General features: G+C 32.8%; 2 non-coding genes across 2 annotated transcripts in view; both read right to left on the bottom strand.

Annotated features, from left to right (window-relative positions):
• Positions 1-15, bottom strand: part of Trnap-agg (transfer RNA proline (anticodon AGG)) — a 72-nt gene extending 57 nt beyond the window's left edge. The window contains exon 1 of the tRNA in view: positions 1-15. This exon is cut by the window's left edge and continues 57 nt beyond it. This is a non-coding gene — a tRNA (tRNA-Pro).
• Positions 16-7,936: 7,921 nt separating this feature from the next.
• On the bottom strand, positions 7,937-8,008 carry Trnap-agg (transfer RNA proline (anticodon AGG)). The gene has a single exon. It is a non-coding gene; the product is annotated as a tRNA-Pro (tRNA).
• Positions 8,009-13,866: the final 5,858 nt, after the last annotated feature.

Raw genomic sequence — 13,866 nt, forward strand, 5'->3', positions numbered from 1 at the left:
CTAGACCAACGAGCCGCAACTACAGACGTAATCTGTTTTTATTTTACTTATACAAAAAGTAAAAAAAATAACGTCTGTTTATTTTCGTATAATTATGACAGAATGGCAAAAATAATGTTATTTCAAGCTTGACAAACGGACCTACACAAAGACCATCTTGTAAGTATATGTAGGCACATATATACTTCACGCCCCTGCCACACACACACACACACACACACACACACACACACACACACACACACACACACACACACACACACACACACACACACACACACGCACGCACGCACGCACGCACGCACGCACGCACACACACACAGAATCAATTGTAACATATGGTCACACTTACTAACACAGTTATTTAAAAGCTAGAACGATAAAATTATCGCCCTAGAAAAGACGACATGATTCCATTTCCGTTTGATGAAAATCGGTTTTACGTGCTTGTTGCAGGCAATCTAATAATTGGCGAGTTGTGTACAAATCCCAAGAGCGATAGGAGCCTTCTATCATATCTGAAAGTGACAAAATGTTCAATGAGCGAGATTGGAGATGTGTCGCTGTACAACTCATGCTCTCTACCGATCCAAGTTATGACAACAGGAGCATTGCCAGCACCCTCAAAATACATCGCTACATTGCCACAAAAAAACAGGGATGTGCACAGGGCGATGAAAAAAAGTTCCCAGCAACCGTTATGGTCGTTGGTTTGGTTTCAAGTGAGGGCCACATTACATCTTCCTTATCTCACAAATCGATTCGCTGTATGCATTTACAGGGAAATAACTCAATTGAAATTATTTAAAGTTTAAAGCAGACCCGAGATCTAAAAGAACACCGGTTCGTTCATGCAAACAGATGGCGGAATATTTAACAATGAACCAAAATACTTGAAATAATTTTTTAAATTTTGGAATGAAATATTAATGATTTTTTGTAAAGAAAGTTGTTTTGAAAAAAAAAAAAAAAAAAAAATTAAATGTACCCTGAAATGTGGGAAAAACTTAATTATGAATGAAATTATTTGAAATACGTTTCCATTATGTAAACAAATTCTAATTGTGACCGAGTTGCTCTGAAATTATTTTTTTTACTGTTTTTTTTTCAAGAAAAAAAAATTGTTAACAACCTATTATATTGATTTGATATATACCCAGATTTCTGAATCATTTATTTGGTGAAGATTTTCTTGCCCTAATCGGGTATTCTAACTCATTCTTAAATTAATCCTTGAATAATATTATTGTAATTACAAAAAAAAACAAACAAACTTAACAACAAATAAATATTACGTGGTTGATGGTTTCTATCGGTCGTTCGGCGGCAGACTCCTTGCTCTAACAGAATTAAATCGGATTAGCGAGGTTCAACTAAATCCATATAGGTCGGCGTGATGAGGTCACGTAACCCCGACTTATTAAAATAAACTAAATTGGTTGCTGAAGGGAGCAATAAATCCAGTAGTAGTAGTAGTAATAGTAGTAGTAGTAGTAGTAGTAGTAGTAGTAGATGTTTTTAAATGCTTTTTTTTTTGTCTATTACAAGAGTATGAACATCAAAATCGAGATGAAGTCACGTAACCGTGTGAACATCAAAATCGAGATGAAGTCACGTAACTCCGGTTCATTTTAATAAACCAACTGATAAGTTGATGCAGAATAAATTAGAATATATATAGGTCGGCGTGATGAACTCACGTAAACTCCGGCTTGATTAAAATATATGATACTGGTTGCTGAAGAGAGCGTAAATTCAGTAACTGAAATCATGAGGATCTATGGGTGTAAGTTATGTTATGCTAGGAGGTTGAAATTCCTCCGTCATTTTTTTTTTACTGCCTCAATGGAGGACGAGGATGATTATCCTCCCTGGTATTTGAAACAGCATACCAGCCGACCAGAGGCCTGGCGAGGGAAAAAATTGGTTCACCGAGCTTCTGACGGAACTAAGAGCATAGAAACATTGATCGTTGACGGTTGGTTGACGCACCATCCACGAAAAATTAGGGACTTCTGAAATTTATGAATACTCCTAAATTTCAGAGTGCATAGGGAGGGATGTGGCACTATATCTCAGTGCCATGGTTGGTAGTTGCTTATGCACCCACTCCCTGCATGGTCAAGTGGTAATTTAGCTGTAGGCGGAAGGATACACAGAAGTGCAGACCCATAATTCTCTTTCTTCTATCGACATCTTTTCGTTCGGACAGCATGGAGTAAGCACGCATTTTTCTGTCTCTCCTTAAACAAGAGGGGCACCCCCTCCCCATCAACACTAGTTAAGAGTAGTTAGTTTAAATAATGATGAAAAATCAATTGTAGGATATGTAAATTGTAAAAGTATTGTAATATGTATTGTATACATAATATAAAATAAAATAGTTAATTATACTTCATATATATTACGATTGTGTCGTGTTGTGTGTTTTCTTGTGTCTGCCATAAATGTCTGCATTAAAAAACGAAGCGGTCCAGAAGACAACGAGGGAAGAAGATTCCAACCAGAATGCCACCAGGATGAAGATGTCATCTTGAAAGAATGAAGGAGCCACACAGCCACACCCAACATCTCAGGTATGCTTTTTCTTCTTGATACTCAGACTCTAATGACTGGCCCATCTTCACATCTTCATGCGACCGTTTCTAAGACTTCTAACCATGTATTTATCGTTGGGATATCGTTTATTTCCCCGGGGAGCAGGTTGCGTTTCCAGGACGTTCTTCAACCAAGCAACTATCTCCGGAAAAGCAATAATATCATACCCTGCAACCGTTATGGTCGTTGGTTTGGTTTCAAGTGAGGGCCACATTATATCTTTCTTATTTCACAAATGGATTCGATGTATGTAAATAACTTAATTGAAATTATTTAAAGTTTAAAGTAGACGCTAGATCTAAAAGAACACCGGTTCCTTCATACAAACAGATAACGGAATGTTAACTGCGTTTCGTCCCAAAGTTATTTAAATTCTATGGGGAATATTTTTGGATTTTTCGTGCAGTGGTACAATAAACAGGCTGGAAGCGTTGCAATTCCGATTATAAATACAATACACGAGAAAAATTAAATTAGTTTAGTGCGAAACCTGTCCGTCTAACTCCATCGCGAGATGTAAAAATCATTTACTAGAAAATACGCACGCTGGGGATTCTCATCGATGGATAAATACTTTAAGGGATTTCTATTTACGCAAGTAACCATGAATAATTTTTGCTTTAAATCTTTCGTAATTATCCAGACATATAGATTTATACGTAACCGTCAAAGTCGGACTCAAGGCCAAGGTTCCGAGTAGGGTCTGTTGCGCCCCAAGAGAAAAAAATTGAATATTGATTCGAACCACGTGAGGTGTGTTGTCAGTATTAAGAACCGTGAAGGAAAATAGGAAGTTGCCGTGCGTTTAAGCATTTTTATAAACTCTGTTACGTGCTCAGTTCGCCTGAGAGATGGACTTTGATTGAACAATCCAGAAGGGGTATTGAATGCTTGACCCAATACGCACTGAGTTTATAAGCTAAATATATTCAAACTAGCAAATCACGAAGTGTCGCTGCTGTCTGTAATCGCGTTTGCAACAGTCTTGTAGTTTAGTAAAAAGTCGTTAATTCGATCAAAACAGCTAATGACTTACAATAAACGAAATAAAATTTAATTTTAGAAACAGCGTAGATTGAAGCTTACCGTTGTATAATTTCAGTTTAAAACGCTGGTAAAACTTACACCAACATTAACCCTAAGTCTTGGTGGATTTCTATTATGGGACCGTTCCTAGTCTTCTAAATACAATAAAAGATATATATATATATATATATATATATATATATATATATATATATATATATATATATATATATATATATATATATATATATATATATATATATATATATATATATATATATATATATAAAAGAGAAATTTCTAGTGCTTTTAAATCTTTTTTATAAACTCTGTCACATGCTCAGCTCGCCTGAAATATGGTATTTTATGGGATAAATATGGAGGGAAGTTGAATACTTAACCCACTGAGCTTCTAAACCACACAGATTCCAACTAGAAAATCGCAAAGTGTCGTTGTTGTGTGCAATCGTGGCTGATACAGAAATATTTTAAACTAGGTATGGCAAATAAATAAATAAATAAAATAAAAAATGGAAAAATAAACAAGTAGTTGTTATTTTTAAAACGAATTAAAATCTATTAAATTCCATTAATTTTGTGATCCTTTTTTTTAAACAAATTATTGTTTTTCGTCTAAATAAGATTTAGTATGATTTAGTATATGAATATGCAAACATATTATAATATAAGTATCTGAATTTCAAGTCATTTCAACATTTATATCATTCTATAGATTTGCGTTACGAAATTTAAAAAAAATGAATTTTAGTTCCAAATTAATTACGGAGGACTGGATAGCACTAAATAAACTATATTTAGCCATGTATTTTTAAAGTTTGATTTGACGATTAAGTAAAGGGTTTAATTGTATTTTCATAAGATATATATATATATATATATATATATATATATATATATATATATATATATATACATACATATATATATATATATATATATATATATATATATATATATATATATGTATATGTATATATATATATATATATATATATATATATATATATGTTGCCTACATAAACCTTGAAGTTAAGCAACGATGAGGTTGGCCAGCACCGGATGGGTGACCATTTTGGGAATGTGTTAAAAAAACAAAACTCCTGCATCTAGTATCACGGTTGAGACACCGTAGGTGAATTAACAACAAATTGCCGAAAGAAATTATCGTATTTTTAGCAGAATATGCAGCTATTTATCGATTTTTTCTATTTATTTATTAGCAATATTGTGCCCACTAAAAGAAAATTGTTTATTTTTCAAAGAATTAAACGTAGTGTTTTTCGCAAAAATAATGAAAATATATATTTTTTTGTTTTTAATAATCTGAAAGATAACAATAATTATTAACATATTCAACGAATTACACAAACACAAAAGTTATAAAAAACAAACAAACAAAAAAACAAAAACAAAACAAAAAATAAAACATTCAAAATTTGGATTTTCAACCTTAAAATCTGATACGTGCACAGTTGTTTTTTTTTATTTACAATCCTAACCCTGTTCACGATACAATATATTTTGCTCAGTTTTTCGTATTGTTTGGATAATTATTTGATTTTTGGTAGGTTTTTAAAGAGAGATGCCGTCCAAAAATACTTAATCCCTCCTTCATTTTGACCATGTCTATTTTAAACCATTTTCGATTCTATATTATTCTTTAGCATCTCAAATTCACCTTTTAATTTGGTAGCATGCTAATATCATAGCTCCCTAGGATACTTCTAGACAAGTGGTTTTCAACCTTTTTTTACTCATGGACCCCCTTTTCCCTTCTTTTTATCTTGGTGGACCCCTTCATAACTTTTGGTCATAAGACAATCTTTTATTTTTCACTCATATAAATTTTGAAGTTTTAATAATCAAATAAATATTATATAATTAAGCTTTATTTTTAAACGAAAACTAATTTAATCAAATAAAGTATTCTACAACAACTATAATGATTATGATAATAATTTTTGTTATGTTTTGCCTGTGGACCCCCAGAAATATTCCATGGATCCCCTAGGGTCCATGTGGACCCCGGTTGAGAACCTCTGTTCTAGACGAATGTAAAATTGTATTTCTTGGAGGAACAACTATTCTAGTAGAGAACCCAACATCATGAACTTTTCCCGTCCTTATTAAAGGTCTGTGTACCTGAGTGTACATGTGTTGTGAAACTGTTTTTGCTGTAAACGCCTATAAGGAAATTGAAGAATTTGCTATATCTACTTTGCGAAAATTTTATGATTCCGCGGCCAATTTTAACCTTAACCGAAGCATGAGATTAAAACGGCAAATTTCATGTAGGCTTTGTTTTGGTTGTCGTCAAGGGATGTAGCACTAGGTGTGTCAGAAACTAACCTTACGAATGCGTGAAATATATTGAATAATTCGACCCCCTGTCTTTCCAATCTTATAACTACGCGAAAAATGTAATTCAAACCCTAATATTTTTTTTTAAATTAAAGGAGCAAGAACAAAACAAAACAAAAAAAAACCCAAAAAAAAACAAAAAAAAAACGTTTGTCTAAAATATTATATTCGGTTTATTGGAAAGAGCATAAAATTTCACATTGACCCTGAAAATATCGTAAAAATTGAATAAATAGAAAAATGTTGATAGATTTTTTAAGTTTAAAAATTTAAAAATACTTAGCTCGTAAAATTCAATTTATTTTAAATTAAAAAAATATTTCTATTACTTTTTATACAACTTTAATAGTTTATTTTGGGAGTATAATCCATAAAGAAAATAAACAATACACTTTTAAAGGAGAAATTACGAGTTTTTTAATATTTTATTCGCAATTTCGTGTTAGGGGTGTCAAAAATCCCCCCCAAATTCTGATGCACCTAATGTAACACAATAAAACAGTTGTAAGCAAAAAGAACACGACCACATGAAACCAAGGGTACTGACACCGCCTTCCCCTCCCCGAAAAACAGCGGCATCGGTATCGGCAGGCGCCACACCAAATATTCGTGAAGAACGAAGGAGGATTTTATTTTCTTTATGGATTATACTTCCAAAATAAACTATTACAGTTGTTTTAAAAGTAATAGAAATATATATTTTTTTTAAACAGTAATGAATTTTCCGAACTCAATATTTTTCAATTTTTAAACTCAATATTTTTCAATTTTTAAATTTTAAAAATCTATCAAAATTTTTCTATTGATTCTATTTTTACGATATTTTCAGGGTAAATGTGAAATTTTATGTTCTTTCCAATAAATCGAATATAATATTTTAGACAAACGTTTTTTTTTAAATTCACGACCCCCCCATCCCAATTTTTAAGTGTCTATTAAAAAGTAAATACTTAATTTAGTAACCCGATGAGTACATAATTATTTACTCACAAATTGAAGAGAAAAGGTCAATACATAATATATTCAAATTAAAAAAAAAAAACATAGTGTTCTTTTAGAATTTTACCTGTAAAGTTTGAAGTTTAAAACTTTTTTTTTTAACTACGTTATTTGTTTTTTCTTTTTTTTTTTTTTTTTAATGGAACCTTGGTCCTTGCTCCTTTAATTGAAAAATAAATTAGGGCTTGAATTACATTTTTCGAGGAGTTATAAGCTTGGAAAGACAGGGGGTCGAATAATTCACGCCTCCCATTTTGTAAATGTCTAATAATAATTAATTTAGAACCCGATGAGTACATAATTATTTACTCACAAATTGAAGAGAAAAGGTCAATACATAATATATTCAAATTTAAAACAAAAAAAACATAGTGTTCTTATAGAATTTTACCTGTAAAGTCCGAAGTTTAAAACCTTTTTAAAAAAAAAAACACGTTTTTTTTTGTTTTTTTTTAAATGAAATCTTGGTCCTTGCTCCTTGAATTGAAAAAAAAAATTAGGGCTTGAATTGCATTTTTCGAGGAGTTATAAGCTTGGAAAGATGGGGTGGAATTATTCACTATTTTTCACGAAATTTCTGACACCGCTAGGAGAGGACTAACCAGACCTCTACCGGGAGAATGCGGAGAACACAGTGACCTTACGGAGATGAATGCATAAAACGTGAAACGATCTTTTCAATTTTGACCGGTTTTTTTTTTGACTCCTTAAAAACTATTTTAACCGGCCCATAAAAGCACGGTCCGTAAAATGTGTAATTATTTGAGGCTCTTAGCGCCGCTCTTCGACTTTTAGTTTCGGAGGTGATAGAGTTTGAGAATATGGAGAGATACAGACAGACATATAACAGTTTATATATTAGAATTTGTAAACACAAGCATTCATAAAAAAAAAAAAAAGCATTAAATTTATATTTAAAAAAACGTGCCTTGGGCTCGTCCGGGATTTGAACCCGGGACCTCTCGCACCCTAAGCGAAAATCATACCCCTAGACCAACGAGCCGCAGCTACACGAGTAGACTGTTTTTATTTTACTTATACAAAAAGAAAAAAACAAACGTCTGTTTATTTTCGTATAACTATGATAGAACGGCAAAAATAATGTTGTTTCAAGCTTGACAAGCCGACCTACACACAGACCATCTTGTAAATATATATAGGCACATATATACTTCACGCCCCCTGCCACACACACACACACACACACACACACACACATCTTTCAGAATCAATTGTAGCATGTGGTTACATTTACAAACACAGTTATTTACAAGGTGGAACGGTAAAATTATCAGCCTAGAAAAGACATGATTCCATTTCCGTTTGATTAGGTGTGTCAGAATTTTGGGGGAATTTTCGACACCCTTATCACAAAACTTCGAATAAAATATAAAAAACTCTAAAAAAATAATAGAAATATAATTTTTTATTTAAAAAAAAGTGTTTACAAAGTGCATGCGCGCGCTCATGCAGCCATTTTTTCTACGTAATGAAATGAATTGAATTTTACGAGTTACATGTTTTTCAATTTTTTTCAATTTAAAAATCTATTAAAATTTTTCTATTGATTCAATTTTTACGATATTTGCAAGTTTAATGTGAAATTGTATGCTCTTTCCAAGAAACCGAATATAATATTATAGACAAACGTTTAATTTTAAATTCACTCCCCCTCACTTTGAAATGTATATTAAAAAGAAAATAATTAATTTTCTCACGTCAGATTTATATATCACAAATTGAATATAGAAATAAATAAATAAGATAATATAATTTAAAAAAAAAATAAAAGAATAGTTTTGTGCAAATTTGCCTGTAAAGTCAAAAGTTTGATAGGGTATGGCATAAAGGTTTACTTCATAAGATCTCTAGCTATGGTATTGCTGGAAATGTCTTCTCAATTATTAAATCATTTCTTTCTGATAGGTTCATAAGAGTAGTAGTTGAGGGGCAAAAATCAGAAGCTCACAGTATTAATGCCGGTGTCCCTCAGGGGTCCATCCTGGGCCCAACTCTTTTCCTGATCTACATTAATGATCTTCCAAATCACATCCTTACATCATTTGTAGACATCTATGCTGACGACACTACCATTTATGGTAGCACATCTAAGACAGTAAACGACCAAGTTCTCTCCAATTCTCTCTCCTCTGATCTTGAGCACGTAGTACAATGGGGTAAAGAATGGCTGGTTACTTTTAATGCATCTAAAACCAAGCTTCTCTCTTTACATCATCAACATTCTGATCCACATCTGACATCAATTGAAATGAATGGCTCTCGTCTTCAGGAGGCCTCAAGTTTTGACAAACTTCTTGGCTTGACCATTACTCCTGATCTTAAATGGAACACGTACATCAAATCTGTTGCCAAGGCCGCTGGAAAAATGGTGGGATCTTTCTATCGATCCGGTAGATATCTCACTGCTGATGCTATTCTCTATCTATATAAGAGCCAGGTACGTCCAAGGATGGAATACTGTTGCCACATCTGGGCAGGAGCTGCTAGAAAGGACTTGGCCTGCCTTGATAGAGTTCAAAATAGACTTCGTAGCCTCGTAGGAGATGTCCTTTTCTCTTCCTTGCGACCTTTATCTCACAGAAGAGATGTTGCGAGTTTGTCTCTGATGTATCGTTATTTTCATGGAAAGTGTTCGACTGAGCTTCAATCTATGGTCCCCCCTCGCAAAACTTTCACAAGAAACACTCGTCTAGTTGTAAACACTATCAATAATTCCCCCCACTCTTTATCTGTGCCTAAACCTACACGTAGATTCCATGAACAAAGCTTTTTTCTTAGAACTGCACGCCTGTGGAATTGTCTTCCGTTTTTCTGCTTTCCGGCTGACTACAATATGGTTGTGTTCAAGTCTAACGTAAATAAGTTCTTGATGAGCCGTTCCATATAAGTTATCAACTTTACCAAATTTTCATTACTAATGATTACTATAATGTCCAATTTCTACTGTACACTCTTTAACCCTTATCCTTGAGTGGCCTCTTGGCCTTGATAATGTGGTGATGCCTATGTAAAAAAAACAACAAAAAAACCCAAAACCTACTTACGTTTTTGAAATAATTAATTATGGCACTTTTCGGCGTCCGTAATTGTCAACTGGGAGAAAGGAAGACAAACACGCTCTGTGACCATCTGATATTGGATTTTAAAATCGCGGTCTTTTCGAATACTTGCTTAAACATTCTTTTATTTAAAAAGTACATGGAATATAAAATATAAAATATAAATATAGATAAATTCTTATAAATGAAGAATGGAAGCACCCATAGATTAATATTTTTATAGGCAAGAGATTTTTTGGAATTTATATATTTTTATTATATTTAGAGTAAATTAAAATTCGGTGAATTTCTTAAAATCTGTTTTAAAGAAAACCGATTAAAAAAATATTGCATATTTTCTATTAAACCTTTTATCATTTTAAAATTTGGTCTTTGCTCCTTTTATTGAAAAAAAAATTAGGGTTTAAATTTCATTTTTCAAGTACTTATAAGCTTCGGAAGATAGTGAGTCTACTTGTTCAATTCTTTCTCTTTTTTAATAGCGGCATCTGACACTATTACCGTTTGATTAAACCTGGTTTTTCTTTTTTTGTTGCAAATCATCTACTAGTTGGCCAGTTGTGTACAACTCTCAAGAACGATAGGAGCCTTCTATCATATTCGAAAGTGACACAATGTTTAGTGAGCGAGATCGGAGATGCGCCACTGTACAACGCATGCTCTCTACCGATTCACGTTATGACAACAGGACCATTGCCAGCACCCTCAAAATGCATCGCTGGATTGCTATGAGTAACAGGGATGTGCCCAGGGTGATGAAAACAAAGTTTCCGGCCACGGTTGTGATTTTTGGTTTGGTTTCAAGTGAGTCCCACGTCATGCCATATCACATCTTCGAAGTCGGCTTGAAAGTCAACACCAAAGTGTACCTGGATGTCCTGAAGACCCTGGTGCAATCACGTGGCAGACCCTGGATGTGGCAGCAGGACTTTCCGCCAGCCTACAAGTCCAAAGAGACCCGGGTTTGACTTCAGAAGGAGTGCTACGACTTTATAACCTTCTTTCACTATCACACCTGCATTCCCAGATCTTAACTAGCTGAACAACTTCGTTTGGTCATACGTCGAGAACATCACCAACATGACCTCCACACCACCAAAGCCAGCCTAATAGCCGCCATCTGCCGAGTATTCGCCGTGCTACCGCCAGCAATTGTGGAAAATGCATGCTCACAGTTTCGGATTCGTATCGAGGCGATTATTGAGGCTGAAGGCGGCTACATTGAATAAATGTCAGCTCTACTACATAATCAAGTTACCCGATTTGATATTTTCAATAAAAGTTTTAAAATAAAGCTGTATTATTGTTTTCTTTAGGGCGACACTTTTTCGTTCTACCCTGTATAATATTTATATTTAAACTGGTTATTTTCTTAGAGTTTCACACCGTCAATATCTGCAACAGGGAGATGAAAATTTTGGGCCATGAATGCATAAGTTCAGTTATAATGAAAATGCAATTTATAATCGCCTCTGATCTATTGATGCGAAGAAAAAAAAATAGGAGTCATTATTTTTGGAACATCCTCCTAATGTGAAAGGAGTTTTTATTTATTGACCTATATATATATATATATATATATATATATATATATATATATATATATATATATATATATATATATATATATATTTATCTTTAGGATTGGCTTTCCAGGATGCGTTGTCATGTCCAATCCAGTAAAACAATGTAATTATTATGACGAGTTCCTGTTCGTGAAAAAATAAACGTGTTTTTCACGCTTTATAACATTACTAGACGGACCCAAACGGCATTGTCCGGGAGTCTTTTTACTTCCACGTTTGGTCCACTTTCTCGCTTCAATCATACTTTCTTTTAATTTATTTATTTGTAGAAAATATTTTAATTCCCTTTCACAAACAAAAACAAACAAAAAAAAACAAACAGAAAAAAAAACAATTCAATGAGGCCTTAAAAATTGCGTTTACAATAAGATCGATGACGGATTTGTACCCCCCCCTCCCCGTGCATAATTTGTATGCTTATAGGTTTTTGAATTTTTTTTTCACTGGATTATTATTGATTGGACACTAATTAACCAGATTATAAAAAATATTTGTAAAAAAAAAAAAAAAAATCATTATTTCGACATTTGAAAGGGGTGCTCACTTTTTAGTTACAACGTTCTCGTAAATCGGTCACCCATTTATTTTTTATTTTCTAAACACGGAAGTGAATTATTGTCCAAACACAGACGTTAATAATTGCGATTTTTTTAATTGCCCTTTTATTGCCCCCACCCTTTCTTTTTATATTCTTGCTTGCTTTTTCCATTGTGGAGACGTGGTAATACAGACATTATTGACGAGGCTATGTATCGGGAGGCGTACGATATGAAAATTGACAACAGGGTGGAAAATTACGATACATTTCTCCAGCATGTTAGCGAAATTTATAATACTTAAAAATGAAAAAAAAGTTTTGAAAAAAAAAAACAACAAAAAACAAAAAAAACCCTCATTTGATTTGAAATTTAAACATTTCACGTCATAAATTTTTAAATTTATTGAATTACTAAAATTTTATATGTATATATATATATATATATATATATATATATATATATATATATATATATATATATATATATATATATATATATATATAATTTCAGGTTGCTATTTTTCAAAGGTAGGGTAACCAGTGAAATATAACATCTGAGCTTGTGTACTAACCCTAACTCCTTCCCTTTTCGACAAAGTCACACCAAGGGCCTATAGTCTAATAGGCCTTTTCAACTATTCTATAGTCGCAATATTGCGCCCCTGCGCTTGCTTTACAAGCACTTCAATTGAATGTACTCCGATGAACGTGCTGCTCTAATGCCTCCTTGATGTAAACACACACACACACACGCACACACACGCACGCACACACACACACACACCCACACACGCACACACACGCACGCACACACACACACACACACGCGCACGCACACACACACACACACACACACACACACACACACACACACACACACACACACACACACACACACACACACACACACACAGCTAACCTGACAATCAGAAAAATCCCACTCTTCAATGATGAGGTGCCGGGGATACCTGAGAGATTTTTACTCTAATAACTTATTTTCACAAACTGCTAACCTTTGGAATTCCTTGCCTGCTACATGTTTCGCTGACTGTATCAACATGTAAAATTTTACAACTAAAATTAAACGCCAATTAAAGCTAAAAATCTCGCTAATCTATCTCTAATTGTTTATATATATATATATATATATATATATATATATATATATATATATATATATATAATTTTTTTTATTTATTCGAGGCGAAGCCAATATTAACCGTATTCATCGTTTGAAAAAAAATACAACAACAAATGTAAATATATCTTCTATCTTCTATCTTCTATCTATATCTATCTATCTATCTATATCTATATCTATCTATATATATCTATATCTATATCTATATCTATCTATATCTATATCTATATCTATATCTATATCTATATCTATCTATATCTATCTATATCTATCTATCTATATCTATATCTATATCTATCTATCTATCTATCTATATATCTATAAAAACAGAGATGTGTGTGCCACAGACGATTTCTGATTGGTTAATTCAATAATCACATCTCCTAAAAAACAATGGTTTCTACGCTCTTACCTTTACCATAAAATATTATGGCTTTATTTATTGTCCATCTTGGAAGGGTTTAATTTTTTAATAACTTGTTATTTACAAATTAAAAAAATACGAAACTTATATAC

This window comes from Euprymna scolopes, chromosome 18 (assembly GCF_053919585.1).
Source record: "Euprymna scolopes isolate OS-2025 chromosome 18, ASM5391958v1, whole genome shotgun sequence".
Classification (NCBI taxonomy): domain Eukaryota; kingdom Metazoa; phylum Mollusca; class Cephalopoda; order Sepiida; family Sepiolidae; genus Euprymna; species Euprymna scolopes.